The sequence below is a fragment of the Lathamus discolor genome, chromosome 4, assembly GCF_037157495.1.
Source record: "Lathamus discolor isolate bLatDis1 chromosome 4, bLatDis1.hap1, whole genome shotgun sequence".
NCBI classification, from domain to species: domain Eukaryota; kingdom Metazoa; phylum Chordata; class Aves; order Psittaciformes; family Psittacidae; genus Lathamus; species Lathamus discolor.
Window position 1 is genome coordinate 111,965,452 of NC_088887.1, and position 21,192 is coordinate 111,986,643.

Consider the following 21,192-nt stretch of genomic DNA (forward strand, 5'->3'; position numbering starts at 1 on the left):
GAACCATAGTCTGGCACACTGGTGTGTAACAAGTAGCAAAATGACAGCACTTTCCTCTGACCTGCATTTGGATTTAAAGCTTAGTTACATGGGCCATTAGGCTGCAGTCTGCATGTGATATACCTGCGAATAGGTAATTTAAAAGGTGCAGGGGCCTCACACAAAGTGTACATTGGGCAGCCCTTCTGCAAATGTCAGCAAAGGTGGTGGGACTCTGGCCATACCTCATGGGGCGGTTTTAGATGGGAGTCACACACCCAGTATCTAATGCAGCATTTCAGATATCTATGGACTTATTTTTCCACACATTCTACACACATTCCTACATATTTTATGAATCAGGTCTGTGATCAATGTTTTGAACAATTTGTTTGCTGCAGTTTCATGGGGTTACTATCTCTTCAGTTTGCAATGTAAATAATACTGTACATCTGCTATTTTATGAAACAAATACAGTGTGAATTGCTTATTTTTTAAAAGTTATAGCTCTGTTATGGTTTATTTGCAATGCCATCTTACAGTATTGGTTTAATATACGATGTACCTGTACAGCATGAACTAAATTGCTTATATTTTACAATGTTAAATATTTTATTTTTGTTTTCTAAAAGGACTACATTTCACCCTATGCAGTTTCATAATTGTTTCTTCAATAAGTGGCTCATTATGTCTGAAAATATTGCTTCCTCTCCAGTAGTGCAGGCATAAGAACCAGTATTCCTGATCAAAATCACTGGATATGTCATCTAGAAATTTCAGATTAGAAATATATGTACAAATATGTAAGCATTTATAGTTAATCAGAACATCTACTATATCTTCCTTACTTTTCATGTAATAATACATTTTAATCATTTTGTATACTTTTTATTTGTAATTATTTGTGAGCCATACGCAGTGTAAATAGCATATTTCATTATACAAGATTTCTAGGTGTTCAAGATTACAAAAGAGTTGAATTTATATATGAAAGGAAATTGACAGTATATTGGAATGACATAAAATGAAGTGGTGATGATTATGTTCTATTTATACTGTTCATTTCCAAATTGTCTGTTAAAGAAAAAACAGTTCATTTGACCTTTAATGTCCAACCAGTTATTTCCAGTATACTTGCATCAATAAATCATGCGAAAGTCTGTCAAAAGTCATGATGAATCGTTTAAATTTCTTCTTTTTCTGCGGACAACTTGCCTATGGATAACTGAATTAAAATATACTAAAACCCCGTTCAGTGAAATAGTCCAGAAAGTCAATGGAGTTCTTCGTGGAAAAGAGCCTTTTTTCACTCCTAGCTCTCAAATGTCAACTTATACCACAAATCCAAAAGTATTGTTAAAAATAAACTAATAAAATATGTCACAAAAAAATGCTAGATGCTTAAATATGCGTTGTGCGTATATCCCTTGATATGTAAGTTTTGGTTTTCATAGCTGTTGCTGTGTGAAAACCTTACTAAAGCCTTTGTTCTTGACTCAACTTTTGGAGTTTTGAGGCAGAGCTTCTTAAATTTAACAGCTTGTTGGAAAGAAAAAGTCTGCTTTCAATGATGCTATAATGGCCAGTTTCTTCCAGTGATTGTTCAGTTCTCGGTTCTGTAGAACAGCAGAGCAGAACCAGATTTCAGTCCTGGAGAACAGAGTTACAAAACAGATGACATTACAATGAAATCTCAATACTAGCTCATTGCTACCAACGCAAGAACAAAAGCAGCTGGCATGCGGTAACGTTGTCAGCCTTACAAATGCTGCTTGTGTTGCCCATTTTTTCATGCCTTCTTCATCTTTTCTATATCCCCAACTGAGAACATGACTCATTCTGCTCTGCTATTTTTTACAGAAGCCCATTAACTAGAATTGGTTGCAGTATTTTTCTGTGGAATGTGTTACTGGGAGAGAATGGAATTTCAATTAATTCAGAATGTTTGTAGGAGAGTTTGATTCTGGCATGTCAGTACGGAATGTCCTCGCCTTTTAAGTGGCTAAAGCTAAATCCAAGCAAGGTCTAGCCTATCCTAAAATTTGGGGGATTTTTACCCTTCCCAAGACTGGCTTTCAGCCTGGTGAACACTTTCCAAGCAAGAGATTGATATTTTGCCTATTCCTGTCTTAAAAATTATTCCAGAAGATTATTCCAGAATTTTTAGATGGAAATTTGAATAATTCTGGAATTTGATAGTTGGTTCTGGTCCACAATAGATTTGGGAATACTGTGTGTCAACCAGGAAATTGTGATAAAGACAATTCTTGGAGTCTCTTGAGCTGGGAGAGTTACTCTTCTATTAAGACAACGCTACATTTTGAGATCTCACTTTGCCCCATAAAGCTTATTTATGTGACTGTATGGATGTAGGAATGCCTTCAGCTTAACACCCATATGCAGTTCAGATAATTCAAGCACAGAAAGATACAATAGGAATAAAAGAAGGTACTTAGAAGGATAACAATCATGAAAACCGTTGCATATCTTCTAGAAAAGAAATTGGCAAGAATTGCCAGATTTGAAATTACATTGCTATGATAATGATCTCTGAATACCATGGTGAAAGGGGATAGGAAATTATTATTCTGTGTTTTTTACAATGGCAGAATTAAGGGCATGAAATGAAGTTACAGGCAGCAGATTAAAAACAAGTAATGCGAAAGTACATTCTTTTTTTATAGAGTATGTAGTCAAATTGTGGTTCTCAGTGCCAACAGAACATTTCAGAGACTAAAATAGAAGCAATTAGAAAAGCTGATGGAGGGGAGATTTATCAGCTGATTTTAAACATGTTTAACTGCATGCTGTTGTCAGCTGAGGAAAACACTGATCCTTTGCTGCTGGAGTCCAAGAGAGTGTACCAGCCAGAAGTCTCTTAACACTTTTTTGTGCTCTCCTCTGTGGAGTATTCCCTATGGATATTGTTGCAGATGAGGTGTTGGGATACATGGATCTTTCCAGGAAAGGTCTGGGTTTATAGGCTTGTATGGGAGACAATGGAAGAAGAGACTCCAGGACAATCAAAGGGTGAAGTAAGAATCATGAGGAGATAATGTAATGCACTGGAAATAGGCTGGACATCAGAGTTGCTCAGGGGGGAAAGAGGTTGGCTGTCTTCTAGGAGCAAGCATACATGGTAAGGATTTTAGGCTGAAAAGGATATTGGCCAGAGCAGGAAAGGCTATCTAGTGATTCTTCACCAGGGGACAAATCAAAAAAGCAGATTTCTACTGAAATGTCTCAGCACAAACAAGTTTTATCTTTCACAGAACTTTCCCCATTCCTAGGGAAAAAAAAGAACATGGGGACTAAGGAAATAAATGAAGACCCAGCAATGGGCCAAAATTGGTGTTACAAGTAAGACTTGTGGGTCTTTCCTCATTTTGATGGAGAAAACAGTCCCTTGCATGTTGACTCTACCTGAGTACCTGGAGCATAGGCACTGCAGGATTAAGTCTGCAATGTTGTCAGTGACAGCTTTAAGCAAAAAGTAAGTTTTCTAACATGCAATATATCTCCTTTCAGTGCAGAGAAAATTAGATAATAGTACTAAATAAAGGAGCTAGTTCTGTAGGTCTACACAGCCCAGTTATTTTCCCTACTCTGCATATGAACATATCACATACTTCAATTCTGCTTTACTAGCTTCCTAAGATGTAAGCATGTGTGAGATGCACAGACAAAGTGGAACAGAAACTGAAGTTGAGGACCATCTTGATTCCATGTTTTCAATATAGACCTTAGTGCAGAGGTGAAGAAATGGTGTCTGCTAGTGGCTCAGAACTGGGAGTTATCAACACAGCAAGAGCCAAATGAAATAAGGGAAGAATGGAGTGGTCTTCAGACTGCATGAAACAGAAGTAGGATGAAAAGATAAGTAATGTGTGCCAGAATTTATTGCAGGTATGCCTGTAATAACTGGAAGCTCATAATTTAGAAATGACAGAAGAAGAAAGAAAAATGGAAGGGTACTGTTTGAGAAGTGTATGATTATAGCTACTAATGTCGTATGAAAAAAATCAAATATAACCACAAGAGAGATGTTTGTGATAGGCACGGGGAAATATCAATGTCATTGTATAACGTACTTGTGGGATCAAATCTGGAATACTGTATGTAATTATGATTATTTGTGTTCAGGAAATTAGTGTGTTCCTTGACTGACAGCAAGGTAAAGTCTAAGGAAAATATAATTATTTAATTACCCTGTTTCTTTCACAGCGGACCATGCATATTTTAAAAAGCATACATAAAAACATTTGAAGTGTGTCTGATTGCGATAATATTTCTTTGAGTGATGAATATAGCATCATTAAATTTTCGAAGTGCTCATATTGCTTGCTGCTCTGTTAGACTAAGGAGACAGAATGTGATGCAGCTTAAGGATACAGCCAGGAGATGCAAAAGGCTGAGTTGCCATCTAGTGTATCTTTTGACAGATTCAGGTTGTGATTCTCTGTACCTTTTCCTGTTTTATGTGATGCTAGAGTCACCAGGTGAAGGACCTTCAGCCATCTCCAGTACTTTTCTTAAAATGTGAGAATCATGCAATCATTTATGTTGGAAAAGACTTAAGATCATTGAGTCCAACCGTTAACCCAGTACCTCCAAGTCCACCACTAAACCATGTCCCTAAGTGCCACATCTAGACATCTTTTAAATACCTCCAGGGATGGTAACTCCACCACTTCCCTGGGCAGCCTGCTTCAATGCTCAGCAACTGTTTTGGTGAAGAATTTTTCCCTAATCTCTAAATCTCCCCTGGTGCAACTTGAGGCCATTCCCTCTTATTCTATCATGTTACTTGGGAAAGGGGACCAACTGCACCTCATTCCATCCTCCCTTCAGGTAGTTATAGTGAGCAGTAAGGTTTCCCCTGAGCCTCCTCTTCTCCAGGCTGGACAACCCCAGTTCCCTCAGTCACTCCTGATGAGGCTTGTGCTCCAGATCTTTCACCAGCTTCATTGTTCTTCCCTGGACACACTTCAGCATCTCAATGTCTTGTAAGTGAGAGGCCCAGAACTGAACACAGGATTCGAGGTGTGGCCTCACCAGTGCCCAGTACAGGAGACAGTCTCCTTCCTAATCCTGCTGGCCACACTATTTCTGATACAAGCCAGGATGCCATTGGCTTTCTTGGCCACCTGGGCACAAGATGGGTCATGTTCATCTGGCTGTTGACCAACACCCCCGGTCCTTTTCCTCTGGGCAGCTTCCCAACTCTACCACAAGCCTGTAGTGTTGCATGGGGCTGTTGTGGCCCAAATGTAGGACCTGGCACTTTGCCTTGTTGAACCCCATGCAATTGGTCTCAACCCATTGATCCATCAATCCAGCCTGTTCAGATCCCGCTGCAGAGCCTTCCTACACACAAGCAGATCAACATTCCAAACAACTTCATGTTGTTTGCAAACTTACTAAGAGTGCACTTGATTCCCTCGTCCAGATCATTGATAAAGGTATTAAACAGAACTGGCCCCAGCACTAAGGACTGGGGAAACTACTTATGACTGGCCTCTGACTGGATTTAACTCCATTCCACCAACACTTTTTGGGCTTGGCTGTCCATTCGGGAATGAAAGTTACATATCAATATTTGTGCAAGGGGTGTTGATTCAGTTTCCCAAATACAGGAATTTGAGATGCCTAGTTCACATTGCTTGGCCTCTAGCTCCTCAGTGGCTGAAGCACTTCTGTGGATCCTGGACCATATTCACTGATGTCACGTCAATCTCTTAGATGCCATAAAATTACACTGTATTCAGGCAACTGCATGAATTACGTCATGCTGAGGTTATCATTGATTTCCAAGAAAAAAAACCCCAAACCATCACATTGTTTGAAGGGAAAACTAGCTAACCAGACTGATATCAGAGTTTCTCATTTAGTCAGCATACAAGATGACTTTTACTAAAGTTCATTCAAAAATGATGAAATAAAGCTTTGAATATGGTCCAGAGAAATATTAAAATGAGTTTTAATAATATACTGAACATGGTAATATAATGAATTGAGGACTTGTATGAGCAAGTAAAACAGAACTGTGATTTGCTTTATTTCATTTGACCCTGAAAATATTTCTTTAAGTCCATTACTATTACATAATTTGCATCTTTTCCTCTTATCTCATTTCTGCTAATAGTAGTCTCTTGCTCTAGCTGTTATTTCTTTTATAACATGCTTCATTGTAATTACTTTCAGAAAATCAATATAATCTTACAGTGCACAGATCTAGATAGACCGCCTGCCCCATGGTGATGGTGAAAGAACAAATACTGCCTCCGAGTTGTCTGTCTGGGGCTGTCAGAGTCTATTATGCTGTGCATGACAATGGTGGTATTCAGACATCCTTGCGGCAATATGGTGAGTGCAAGGCTCTTCAGCCAAAAAGACTTTTGGCTACATTATTGGCAATCTTCAATTCCCTATCACAAAGCCCTGTGATTGGCAGTGTGTGTCTGCTCAGCTCTGAGTTTCTTAAACCCTAGATAGTCCCTCAGTAGTGACAGCAGCCTGGCAATGTGTCAGGTAAGTAGACCTGTTGTCACACACCAGAGTCATTACAGGACTGGCCATACAGGTTGTTACTGATACTATTTATTTGTTCCAATACACCTATAAATACTTCTTCCCAGTTTTGGGACAGAATACTACATATCTCTTTCTTTCTTTTATTTTTGTTTCCTCTCAGGTATTTGCTTTGGGAAATGCTAAGCTGGATAATGAGTTATGACAAAGTGCTTAGCTCATTTCTCACCTCTCTTTCCTGAGTGCCAGATGCATTTACAGTTTCTGACTTGTCCAGTTATTTCAGGTCTGAAGACAGCAGTGTTAGAGAAGTTGATTTTCCATTTACATTACTAAGCACTCTGTTATCAGGATACCAACAAAACATCTTGTGCTAGATATCCCAGACTCTAATAATTTTCCCCTCAAATGGATTCAGAGCTTCTCCAGCTCTCTCACTGACATACATCAACAGTCAAAAATGCTCAATGCCTTGGGAAAAAGCTTTGAAATTTAGCACTGCTTCTTCTCCAACAATAGAAACATCACCATGTGAGGTGAGAGAACCCGGCTTGGAGTCAGTGCCACATCTTTCTCTCACATTAATACCTTTTCAGATTGCAGGCTGATCCCCCCTTCCATACTGTGATTTGCCTCCTTTATTGCAAACTTGTCAGCATTTGTAAAGGATGTTTCATAGGAACTTCATATATTGCACCTGGCTATTGTGATAGACAAGACTTCCCATTAAAATCTTTGACTATGTGTTCAAAACAGCAACTGTCCTCTTTTGGATGACATGACCACTTGTATTTTTACATGTTGTGTTAAGATTTTGTTTTTATAAGCATATTGCCTAACTGGGCTGTATTTTGCTCTTATTCTGTATTATTTCAACAGTATTTTTTACAAATGAGATATTCTTACAAGTAGTACATATACAGTAAGTTCCCCATAGAAGAGTTTTAGTTCTTCATTTATAAAACTTAAGTATACTGAAGTCATAGGCAGTACAAATACCAAATATCTCCATTTAAAAGGACTTCAGAAAACACAGGGATGGCTGAAGTCTCTGAGAAGCTTATACAGCAAATTTTTGCTATGCAATGCAAACATGTAGATGTCACAAATTTAAATTTGCATGTCTGTGTGCTGTATTATGTACAAGGCTTGATGTATTGCTTATTGTGTCTATGTACAAAGCAGTATATGGCCGAGTAACGATGTCTTCCAAGAATGGTGCATTAAATGTGTCATGTATCATGTTTCTAAGTCTACTTGGACTTGTGCAAGGCACTGACACTGTTAAGCATGACATCCTTGTCTCTAGAGAGGCATGGATGTGACAGATAGACCACTTAGTGCATAAGAAATTGGCTGGATGGTCGCACTCAAGGAGTTGTGGTCAATGGCTCAATATCTAAGTGGAGACCAGTGATGAGTGGTGATCCTCAGGGCTCAGTACTTGGACTAGTGCTGTTTAACATATTTGTCAGTGACACAGACAGTGGGATTGAGTGCACCCTCAGCATGTTTGACATGACACCAAGCTGTGAGGCATGGGTGACATGCTAGAAGGAAGGATTGACTTCCAGAAGGACCCTGGTAGGCTCAAGATGTGGGCCGGTGCAAACGTCATGAAGTTCAAAAGGGCCAAGTGCAGGGAGCCACACATGAGTTGGGGCAATACCAAGCACAAACACAGGCTGGGCAGAAAACAGATCGAGAGCAGTCCTGAGGAGAAGGATTTGGGAATATTGACTGACGAGAAGCTCAACATGACAGCAGTGTGCGCTTGCAGCCCAGAAACCAACCGTATGCTGGGTTGCATCAAAAACTGCACAGCCAGCAAGTGGAGGGAGGTGATTCTCCCCTTCTAGTCTGCTCTTGTGACCTCACCTCCAGTTCTGCATCCAGCTCTGGGATCCTCAACATAAGAAGAACATAGGCCTGTTGGAACAAGTCCAGAGGAGGCCACGAAGATGCTCAGAGGGCTGGAGCAGCTTTCCTATGGAGACAGGCTGAGAGAGCTGGGCTTGTTCAGCCTGGAGAAGAGAAGGCTTCAGGGAGACCTTAGAGCACCTTTCCGGTACCTAAAGGGGCCTACAAGAAATCCAGACGGATTTTTTACAAGTGCATGTAGTGACAGGGCAAGGGGGAATGGCTTTAAACTGACAGAGGGGAGATTTAAGTTAAATATCGAGAAGATCTTTACTGTGAGGGTGGTGAGATACTGGAACAGGTTGCCCAGAGAAGCTGTGGCTGCCCCATCTCTAGTAGTGTTCAAGGCCAGGCTGGAAGGGGCTTTGAGCAGCCTGATCTAGTGGAAGGTGTCCTTGCCCAGGGCAGGGTGGTTGGAACTGGATGATCTTCAAGGTCCCTTCCAACCCAAATCATACTATGATTCTATGAACTCAAGCTAGAGTTCATAGTTCAAAGCTAGCTTCTAGAAATGAATCTGAGCTCAAACTGAAATGGGCACAAATCCATCTGAAATAGGTCTTGAAACAAATGGAAGATGGAAGGAGATGGAGTATAAATTAAGCTAGGTATGTCTTCCTAAGGGCAAAGGAAGAGAGATGCTGCTGTTACCTTTAGAAAACTGTTCAGAAATTTATTACTTGTTGGTGCTGAGATTCTGTTTAAATCACGAAAGGATAATATTGCAGCCCATTATACAAATATGCTGTTGAAAACCCATCAATAGCAGTAATAATAACCTTGAATTCCAGGATAAGTGAGGGTTTAAAATAAGGTTGAGTATTGGAGACTATAGTTTAGAAAGATAAAATAATTATCTCTTCGTGTCTTTGCTGGCATTCAAGGAAGGAAGACAATTTTTTTCTGCCAGTAGATAGAAGATTATTGGCATAAAAAGGAAGGATTATTCTTCACTTTAGTCTCAGATTTATTTTATATTGTAATCAGGAAAATTCTCTACTATCTCAGAAAAAGCTATGAATTTCTCAGATACTCTGGAAAATCAAGACCTAATCAATTTTAATTGTATGTAGCAGATCACTACCTGCAGGAAGTGTAATATAGATCATCTGTGACACTTGGCTGAGTATTTGCTGAATGCTTCAGTTCAAAAGGAGCTTGTGTAAATGTCAGTGGCGTAACTGATCTGTGACACTAGAAGTGTGTGTTAAATCAATATCGTCTTAACTACAGTTTCTTGAGGCAAATATATAATAGTCAAGGAAGGATGGCCTATTTAGCTTTAGCATAATTTATAGAAGCTTAACTGGCTCATTGATAAATTCATTGTCTGCAAATCATTAGAAAAATCCACTTGAGATTTTCCCATGCTGCTTATTTAACTAGGACATTCCTGATGGCGACTTTGTAAGGGTGTTTTTGTCAGACCCAGGAGCCACCATGCTCTAAGTGTAAATATGGCAGAGACCCTGGTGACACTGATCAATATCCTCATCCCTGAGAACATTGCAATTTCCTTGCAGAGCAAAGCCTGCAAGAGAAAATGCCTGTTCGAGTCTTAAAATGACCAGCTATTCACCAACTGCAGCCTTTGATAACAGCCACACATGGTGTTCACCTGCTGATGAGAAGCTTCATTATGTATTGCTATACATTTACATGGCAAAGGCAGGCTGCTCTGTGGAGCATGGGGAAGGGGAAGGTGGTCAGTAGTATGAGAAAGTGAGTGATCAGTGTCGACAAAGATAAATGCCCTGTGGAATGTCAAAACCAACAAAGTGGTTATAGCTTTGCCCTAGAGAGGGGCTAGGTAGCAGGCTGTGGCAGTGCCCACTCCTGCTCTCATCCCTCTGTGGCAGTGGCAGGCTGTGACTAGTGCTAGCTTTTTCATCAGGAAGAAACATCAGCTGGAGTTACCTGTTTATTCTTTATTTGTCTGGTTTAGGCCTCTTTACAGGTTTTTTGAGGTGTGGAGCAGCCCCAAAAGAGAGAATTTATGATGCTCAAACTGGGATAGTAGTGGTAACACCCAATTCATTTAAAAAATAAGTTTTGTACTTCCATCAAGAGAGTTTTAATTGACACAGCTGCTGTCGTTTCCAGTGCATTGCTAAATGCTACATGAAGGGTGGTGAAACTGGTTACTGCTTCATCTTCCCTTTGCATTTTGATGCCTCTGCCATTATACGGAAGATCATGTATTACAGAAGTAAATCAGTATAGGCATGTGCTTGCATAAAACCCTGATCTTTCTCTCAAACATTATTCTGTTGTTGTACTGGGTCTGGCTGAGATGGAGTTAATTTGTTTTCCCCATAGAAGCCCTCATAGCACTGTGCTTTGTACTGGTAGCTAGAAAGGTGTTGGTACCACACCAGTGCTTTGGCTACAGCTGAGCAGTGCTTGCACAGCATCAAGGCTGTCCCTCCAACATTCCTCAACACCAGCAGGCTAGGGGTGGGTGAGATCTTGGGAGGTGACACAGCCAGGACAGCTGACCCAAACTGACCAAAGGGTTATTCCACACTCTATGACAGCTAAGGAGAGGAGCATTTGCTATCACAATGTTTCCTTCCAGAGAAAGCACTGTGTGTACTGAAGCCATGCTTCCCAGGAAGTGGCTGGACATTGCCTGCTGAGTGGAAGTAGAGAATAAATCTTGTGTTTTCCTTTGCTTTGAAGCACAACCTTTGATTTTGTTTAATTAAGCTGTCTTTATCTTGACCTATGAGTTATTTCTTTCTCCTGTCCAGCTGAGGAGGGCAGTGACAGAGCAGCTTTGGTGGCGATCTGGTGTCTGGCCAAGGTCAACCCACCACAGCTGGGTACATGGCATGTCTCTGGGCAGAGTACTTTCCACACAGACCTTCAGGCTGACTCAGAAAAGCTGCTCGTATGTACCTGCCCAGAGCACCCAGCAGAGTCACAAGTCCCACAGGCCCCTGAGACCTGTCGGGGCTTTAGAAGGACCTTGAGGACATTGCAACACATACCAGAAGGACAGGTGAGTAATGCAGGAGAAGCAGAGGCAATGTGGTGGCTTGCTTGCTTTCTCCCAGGCAGCACTGTGCTGCGCTGCTCCTTCTGGGTGCAAAAACAGTCACTGAAAATAATCACCGAGAAAAAAACAGATCTTTTCTTCCTGAAAACAGGTTTTTGCTCCGCTTTCCTCCTCTCTAATAAATGGTTAATGCTACAGCATTTGTTTGATTAAAGAGGATTCAAGGAGCTACTACTCAGAGGTCACTGTGAAATACAGTGGTGGATTTCACTACCCATCTCACTGCCCAGTGAGAGCTTCTCTGCCTTAATCATAGCGGGCTGCTTGCTCTTTCCTTATGTAAATAATTAATGCCATGAAAATGCATTCCTTTATTTTGTGTGCTGCAATTTTCAATGTCACTTCATACAGTTAGGAACTTAATTCCTTAATTAGGCTCCAACATACTCAATTTTGAAAAATGTGGAATCTCACTCGTAAATTAATAGAGGAGTGAAATGACTCATTGATTGCACTTCAGGTATGCTTGTGAATGCCTCCACCCTCTCCACACACCTCAGTAGATGGTATGGTGTAAATGGAGAAATAGACCTAGAAGAAAATGTTCTTTGAAGGAAAAATGTGGTGGAGAAATGGAATAAGAAGTAAATATTTATGTAAAGGCTAAGAAAACAAAACATTTGTGGAAAAAAGAAGAAAGAGGGATCCAGTTAACCAAGGTTAAAGTATACAGAACTGTTCAGAGCTATTTTAATAGCATCTGCTACAGGATTTAGGAAAGCAACAGGTGACAGGGAGAAGTGCCATCAGTGAGGAAAAGCCTGTTCCGTGTTGAGGCTAGCCCATTGTCACATCAGCCTGAGAAAAAGTAATGGGGAGGATGAAATAAAGACATGGAAGGCTGCCCTCCTAGTGGAAGGAAATGTGCTCCTATCTTTTGTGTAGAATCATTCTTTTTGAATGCATCTTCACTTGCCGTTTCACACAGAAAAACACAGTTCATAATTTAGCTCTTTTTTTTTTTTTTTTAATTCTTTTCTCTGCATGGTCCTGATTGGGTTGAGCTGAATTTTCTTCAGATTTCTCTGAGGCAACTTCCACCAGATATATATGTTACTTTTATTATTATTTAGATGTTGACTTCTTGATTATTTACTGAACGATCAGACCAAGAACACCCTTGATATCTTTTTTTAATGGCTTACGAGTGCCATATTTTAGTTTGACACATTTGGTGGCCATTTCTTCTACAAAGAAAGTTTGCCATATATAACTTGTTTTCACAGTGGTAAAACATAAAGGTTAATTTCTTGGCATACTCAGAGTCTGAAAGAAAGAGATACAGGGGAAGTACTTGGATGAAGTGAAAAAGAACTAGAGAATGAGATCCAAATAGATATGGCTTCTGCCAGTGAAGATTCTAAGTGCCGTATAACACAAAACCCAGCAGATAATTGAGCAATGAGTAGCAAACCACATCGCTATGTGAAGAGAAAAAAAAGGAAAACAGAATTCCATCACAACTGGTTGCTTTCAAAATAGTATTGCAAGTCAGGAGGTGCCAAACAAGCTATTAATTTAAAGGCCTTTCATGTGATCTGGAGTTTGATGTAGTACTTCATGAAATCTTGTCCGAAGAGCTGAATTGCATAACGGGAAAATATCTTAAGCAAAATAAGGTCCAGGACACAAATTCACTTTCTAACGTGTAGCAGGAAGCGTCACAGATTTTGATGCCTTAGGAACAGACTCATTTGTCCCTCTGGCATTGCCATTAGACCAGCAGGGAAGTTGTCTGCTCTGGAACCATATCTGGGCTCTTTGTAATTCCTTACCCTGCCTGTTTACTGCCTGCTCTTTGCCAGGAGGCTGAGAAGCAGCCCTTCCTGGTGGGTGGCTGCAGCAGCAGGAGATGTGAACGCAGGCTCAAAACAGCACATGCTTTTACATCCTCATTGATTCTTGCCCCAGGGGAATACATAGCACTTAGTCTGACCTTCATAACTGTAAAAAAAACCCTTATCTAATAATTTTTTCATCAGGATCATATTTCTTTTCTCAGTAGAAAACCCCTTACAGCAAACTAGGCTTGGTTTAAAGCCATTGGCATGGAGCTCTGCAGGTTCAACTGCATTTTTCTAGAAAAACACCAACTTAACCGCAATAATCCCAAAGCTGTAGTCCATCTGCCTAATTGCTGCACTGTCTGAACTGCAAGCTGACACTGGATCTTTGAAAAAAAAGTCCAAAATAAAGTCAGTCTGTGGTTTCAACACAGGGAACAGCACTCGGATCAGTCAAGTGTGAAACTGCAAAGTTTAATTGTCCTCCCTTGCAGAACCACAGTAAAGCCAGGCACAGCTGAACCTTGGTAGGGAAATGATGTTTCAGGCTTTTTATTGCAAATAAATAAAACAATAAATAATGGAATATTAAAACCATGCACCAGGTACTGTTACATGAACACGTTTTATGACTTTCTCCAATATTACTTTGCTGTAATTCCTAAAATGACCATGACTGTATCAGCAGTGCGGGTGACTCCTGTGTTGGTGAGATACAGCTATTGCAGTGCACATTTGCCACCACCATGGGCTCACAGGTAATAAACATTATTACCCCTGTGGTACCAGCCAGTGCTTCTCCTCCCATAAATTATTTTGCAATAGCGTGACCTATCCTTGTGTGATGAGCTGTGCTGCTACTTCAGTATGGTATAAGCTGCACTGTGTCAAAGCCACAGAACTGTTGAACACAGATCCTAGAAGATTTCAGCCATTTATTGAGTTCCAAAGAAAGAAAGAATAATTTCTTACTACAGCTCCAAGAGGGCTGTTGGGGTTTTGTCTTGGTAAAGTTGTATGATTTTTTTCCCTACGTCACACTGCATAGCATGCTTATAGAATCTGATTTACACTTCTAGATTTATACATATATCTGATTTACACTTCCACCCCCTCTCCCGGGACAGTCTAGACGGCTTTACAAGATTGATAGACAGGAGAGTGTCTGAAAGGCTATGCTTTTCTGTCCAAAGATGCTTAGATATTTAACACCTTTTAGCAATAGCCCTGAATCTGGGGGAGTAAACTCAGTTCCTGGAGGTGGCATGAGCCCTTGAAGAAACAGCACAGCATCAAATATATTCAGCTGGAAACTGAAGAGCATGGTCTTGCACACAACGCGTAATATGAGCAAGCTGTTAGGCAAATGCCAGGTAAGCTGATCTCTGGGAACGCATCTGCTTTTTGTAGCATCCTTTCTTCCCTGCTTCCTAGTATCACTTTCCTGCTTCAGACCCCTTTTCCCAAGTACCTCCCCAAAATATAATTTTCCAGAGCTGAGGTGGACAAATGCACCCTCTATTCAGTCTGGGACAATGCCTGTTTTAGCAACATAATCCCTACTTCTGATATAGGGAAGGTAACAGCACATGTCTGACTCTTTATGTAATATCAAATCTCTGGAGAGATTGCAGGGCTCCCTTGTTCATTCTCTGTGAGTGAATGATCCTTCTCCTTTGCATCTCCTAACCATCTATCATCGTCTATCAACATCACTGGATGTGCACCAGGACTTGCTTGCCAGTGTCATGAGACACAGGGAAAGCTTGTCTTCCATGTCTGTATATTGGCTGCTTTCCCAAAGGACTACCACTGGGCATCTTGGTAGGATCTGATCAGGAAGGTCTGCATGTAGCCCATGCTGTGTCTGCCTGGGCACCAACTCCATACAGTGCGCAGACTTGACTCGTGAAAACAGGCATTACACATACCCTTGAAGGACTTCTTAGAAGAGCCCTTTGGTTCAAACTGCCTGGTATTCATCACATGATCTGTTCACAGTTTGTGCTTCTCTAACAAATTAAATTCTTTGTACTTTTCCTCTTATCTCTTTGGGGGTTTTATACACTTGATTTTAGCTTTGTGAGTCTTTTAACTTTATTATTAAGAGTATGAGGCTTCTCAGCAGGTTGAAAAAAGGAAAACTCTGCTGACAGAAACAGCCCAGACCCCTTTAGCTCAGCCTGTGAAGTGGCTGTCTGTGTGTTTCTTGGAGTGGTCTGTCTTTATTGTTTAATTTGATAAGCAAAATCCTAGTTCTTCAGAAATTACACAGGTGTGAAATTATGCATGAGCTATAGAACAAAAGAAACAAGGCAAATAAAAGCAGAGAGAAAAGAAGCAGTGATTTACTATGCAGGGAAATAAACAGCACCTTAGATTGTCATGAAAATTGTGATGTATTTATTTGATTTTCCTTTGCATCAGTAATTTAGTACATTGCATCTGACAGAAGACTCAAGTATTGATCTCAGTTCTTCCTTTGAAGTTCTGATTACCAAATACATCCACTGTGGCAAAAGTTAAGAGATTTAACTTGTTAGTCTGATATAAAAATGTGATTGGAGTTTGCCCTGTAGTTATAACTGTGATAGCATGGATTTGCTTGCGTGCGTTTCCCAGTCACTCATTCCCTGGAGGTTGCAGGAACTCGCCAGCCAGTCTCTGCATATATGAGGCATGGGACTGGCTTGGTTCAATGAGCTGATGTGCAACAAAGTGCTAAGCTGAACTCCTACTGGCTTTGCTATGAAGCATTTGAGCAATTTTGACAGCTGCTCTCCAGGGGGGATTTTGAACAGATCTGCAGATTCCCCCTGGGCAGCTGCTGCTGTGCGTAGACCAACTGAGAGACACAGCTGCTTCACCTCAGCATGCTGAGTAACACCCCAGGTAGCGACTCAGGCCTTTCCAGAGATGCTCTGAGGTTGTTCCTGCATCAAAATTGACCAAACTGTACATAAATGGTCAGTAGAAACTGTTTCTGCAGATGGTCACATCTGGAATGGTCACATAGGAAAGTCCTTTGTACACACTTGAGATAGGAAAAGTTTTTACATGATTGAAGAAAATCAGTAGCAATGGATCTTGCTTGTGGGTGTGAACATGCAGGACCATAGCACACCTGAATATAAAAAATCCCCATAACTAGGGTTTGGAGTGTCTCACCTGATCTAGCTGAAGATGCTGCTGCAATGACTCCTGCAGACCCACATCACCAACCAGACAGCAGCTGATCATTCCATGTGAGAGATTTAATTTCCTTTGTGAGTTTTATCCGATGTAGAGATCTCAGTAAACCTGTTTATCTAAAAAACATTCTCTGTCAGTGTCTGCACCACTATGGCAGAAACCTTATCTTCACATATAGAAAATTAATAAAGTCTTTATGGCGGAGCCCTAAAAATAACTGAAATCTTTGAGAGATGTAATAATAATGTTAAAATAGTTCATTTTAAAAGAATTAGTAAAAATTAGTAGACACTTTCCTTCCTCATTGGCTGATAAATGATTCTGTAGAGTTTTACAGCACAGACATATTTGCCTACTAAGTCTAACTATTAATCATAGAACCATAGAATAGTTAGGGTTGGAAATGACCTTAACATCATCTAGTTTCAACCCCCCTGCCATGGGCAGGGACAACTCACACTAAACCATCCCACCCAAGGCTCTGTCCAACCCAGACTTGCACACTACCAGGGATGGAGCATTCCTTGGGGAACCCATTCCAGTGCCTCACCACCCTTGCAGTAAAGAACTTCTCCCTTATATCCCATCTAAACTTCTCTTGTTTAAGTTTGGACCAGTTACCCTTTTCCTATCACTGCAGTCCCTAATGAAGAGTCCCTTTCCGGGATCCTTATAAACCCCCTTCAGATATTAGAAAGCTGCTATGAGGTCTGCACTCAGCCTTCTCTTCTCTAGGCTGAACAGCCCCAACTCTTTTGGACAACAGTGCAGATTTTGCTTTTAAAAACACAGGGGAAATTTCTACCCCTTTTGGTACTCAGATACATCTACTTGTCAGGGCACTTGCTAAACTGGAGAGTGGTTAAGAGTGGGCTGAAACCTGAGTTTTATCAATACAGAGAAGGACTCTGCTCTTTGGTTGTTGGGGCTTTTTTCACTTTGAGGATATACATAGAAGTTTGTAGAGCTTGATGTTCATACAGATACATTTACCTGTAGGAGGGGAATGACTCATCTCTTGATTTTGGAAATGGAAGTGATGACTGGATTGTTTTTTTGGAGATGGGCTTTTACACCATCTGCAATGCTGTCATGTTACTGTGAACAGACCTAAAATGCAATCCAAGCAACACTGCAAAATAGGCTTATGTGAGAAATTCTACTGACCGTACTGTGGGAATCTTACTAATAGAGGTGAGAAATACAGTTCATATGAAAAATTAAGCCTGATACTGAGAGCCTTCTACCTGTTGCTAGAAGTTACAAACCGGGGTTACCCCTGAAAACCGAGGCTTTATATTCTTTCTGATATTCCTGCTGGCATTAATTCATATAACCGTTCAAATTCCATTCAGCCTTGCAGAATCCTTGACCCCAGTTGCACCTCTATCAAAATATTTGCTCCACAGCCTAATTATCTGTTGTGGGAAATGGATTTTATCAGTTTTCATTTTGGCAGCTTTCAGTTTTGTTAGCATATCTTCTTGTTCTTGCATTGCAAGAGAGAGGAAACAGAAGTTCCCCATTTACCTTTCCTACCACATTTCTTTATTTAGTATAGTTACTTCTCATCTCCTTTTATTCACCTCCTTTCTAAAGGAAACAATTCCACTATTTTCAATCTGTGTTCTTCTGTGTTCTTAATAATTATGCCCTTCTCTCCAGCCTTCAATAATTCTGTGCAATTTTTCTCAAAAAATGGTGGCTGATATTGTAGAACTAACAACATAATTGCACTATTTTTGCTGTATTCTTCCCCACTGATTTTTTATGTAGCCTGACATATCATTTGTTTTTTTCCATCACTGTGATGCATTAAGTAGAGGTTCCAGTAATCTATCTGTAATGATATGCAGCTTCTTTTGCTTAGGTGATAAAACTAACAGACTTCTGATTCAACTGTTGAAGGAAAAGTAATTTTATGGGTTTTTCTGTACATACCAACTTTACATTTCAGCTGTCCAAATACTGTCTGTTCTGCAGTATAAAGTTTTTCTTTTTTTTTATGTCAGGAATAGCCTAAATGACTTTGTATTTCAGATTTTGTGAACAGATTTTGTAGGTAGAATTCTGCAAGTTCTTTTGTATTGTTCTTGTTCCATGCATTATCATGGAACAAGATGGTACACAATCACTGTCTTATGCATTTTTCTTATGCTTAGTGAGACTTCAATTTTGTTTCCTTGTGCTGGGAATGTTTTATTCCTCCTGAAGAAAGCAGGCATACCAAATTCCTGTTTTCCACAGATTCACTCACAAATAATACAAGTCATATATAGAGAAAGAAAAGGAATAAAAGAACCAAATGGATTTCCAGCTCAGTCCTTTGCATATTCAGTTTATCATGCAGAATACATTAATTCAGGACTTGTCTATAAAAGCATCTGTTCTCCATTCTTGCTCCCCTCCTACCACACCTACCACACAGAAAACCAGCAAAGACCAAATTGAAGTTTGTAAAGCTTTTAAAGTTTAGAATTTTACCTCTAGTGTAAATAAATATTCTGCAAAACGTTTTGGTAGTGAGCAGCCCATTCAAAGACATTGCCAGCGCACTGGGACATGAATAATTTTAAAGTATAACTTACAAAGTGAAAAAAAAAATACCCCCAAACATTTTTTTATTGATATCTGTAGTTTACAAAGAAAAGAAACAAGAACTCACCTGCTAGTTGTGGAGGTCTCCTGTTTCATGTGCCCAGCAATATGGGAGAAGACTTAGTGAGAGACTTACATTTCTTCATTCTCCCATGCTCTTAGATCAAAATACTCACGGGAGAAGAAATACATGGTGATGTGGCAGTGTATTGTTTTGATAATGGAACTAGCTCATTGCTGAAAGTAGGACAATGGCATCAGTGCAGCCTTCCTCTCAGGCTGGGAAGCAGGACCATATAACAAAACATCATGCTTCCATGGCTCTACCATTCCCCATATCCAAATTTGTGTGTATAGGGATAACACCTAAAAGATACTGTGTGACATCACTGCACATCACTGTAAAACTTGAGAACAGAAACTCTAGACTGGGGGAGTCTGGGTTCCCTTTGAACCCATACAGCATGTCCCAGACCTGCTGCAATAAATACCATAGTGTCTCTTCTAGCAGGCATAACGTATCTAGCTTTCAGGAGAAAACATCCCTATGGTCCTCTCTACACAAGGAGGCTTGAAGTAGATGTGGAGCTACAGCGCTTTCCAGAAAATCTAGGCAATGTCAAACGAAAGTTAGGTCTGAGGATTTCAGTGCAGCAAATTTTTCAAGCACCGTATTCAACTGTTCATACTTTCTGAATTGTTGATCCATGGTACAGGAGAAGCTCATCAGTGTGGCCTTAAGAGAAGGAGGGAAAGAAAAGTAACATTTATTTAAAAACAGCAGTTGCAGTTCTAATGATTTTATATGCAGTACTATGCAGTATCTTAAGATCATAAAAATTCAGTTGTAGGTTTTTTTTTGAAAAAATGGTGGAAAGATTTTTAAATTACCCCATGGAGGTCTGCAGTGAAGCATATTCACCTGCAGCACGTGGAGGACCCCATATGGGAGCAGGGGGATGTCTGAAGGAGGCTGTGACCACACGGGAAGCCCACGCTGGAGTAGGCTTCTGGAAGGACCTGTGGCCCCATGGAGAGAGGAGCCCACACTGGCGCAGGTTTGCTGCAGGACTTGGGACCTTTCAGTAGTTGACAAGAAATTAAATTAATTTCCCCAAATTCTGCTTGTTTGGCCTATGTCAGTAATCGGTCTTTATTTTGATTCATAAGATTTTTTCATCTATTTTCTCTTTCTGTCCTGTTGAGGAGTGATAGAGCAGCTGGGTGAGGGTCTGTCAGACAACCATGGTCAAGCCCACCACAGAGTCCCTCTCTGTAAAGTCAACAAACTTGACATATGCCAGTCACATACTTGCCAATAGAGAGTAGTATTCACAATCTACATGATTTTCAGTTCACTCAGTGATTATATTCAAATGCAAAACTGCCATGCATAACCTCTTCCACAAAAAAAAAAAAAGGCATAATCTTCCATATATTGTACTTTGCCTCTGAGTGTCCTATGCCTGGTGCTAGGTATCACAAGCCTTTGTGTAGAGACATTATAAAAAGTTTCTAGTCATGGATATACTGCAGGAGGTAAGAGAGCTTTACCTTTTTGTATGACTTTATATCTTTTTACATGTCATGTGCGGCTGTGCAACCATTTCTATTTTGAAGTTGTGTCTGTCCGAGAAGTTGCCAAGCCACAGGAGTTGCAGATTCAAAGGGACTGGATGACTGGGCCCATTAGCCTGAAAGAAACTTAATTTTCAAGGCTTAAGGACGTGATTCTCCTTGTGCTAAATGATAGAAGACTTTTCTCTGTTTGCTCAGGCAGATGACTTGCTGCTGAAATTGGCTATTACTAGCCTCACCTGATGATACTCAGGTTAGGATTTTTAACACCTTCTAGAAGTACCTTTCAAGAACACCTTTTGATTTCTTTTTGATCACACTGTTCAGAAGCTCCAGACACTGAAAAGGTCAGGGAGCTGGGAATGACGGTTGAGTGAGACAAGAAAGTATCTTAGCTGTGCCCTCATTTATGTAGATCAGCTGACAGTTGAAAACATACTTTCAATAGCAAGTATTAAAACCTGACCATGGAAATCTGACCCTCCCGTAAGGACAGAAGCTCCACCTCTTCTCCTTTAAAATTGTATAGAACCAGCAATTTGGGATTCA

General features: G+C 40.4%; 1 long non-coding RNA gene across 2 annotated transcripts; it reads right to left on the minus strand.

Annotated features, from left to right (window-relative positions):
• Window positions 1-382: 382 nt before the first annotated feature.
• Window positions 383-19,728, minus strand: LOC136013992 (uncharacterized). Of its 2 annotated transcripts, none has more exons than XR_010612471.1 (3): window positions 19,133-19,728; window positions 16,444-16,583; window positions 383-1,629 (listed from the first exon to the last, which is right to left on the minus strand). It is a non-coding gene; the product is annotated as an uncharacterized LOC136013992 (long non-coding RNA). The 2 variants fall into 2 exon arrangements; XR_010612472.1 differs by lacking the exon at window positions 19,133-19,728 and adding an exon at window positions 17,461-17,534.
• Window positions 19,729-21,192: the final 1,464 nt, after the last annotated feature.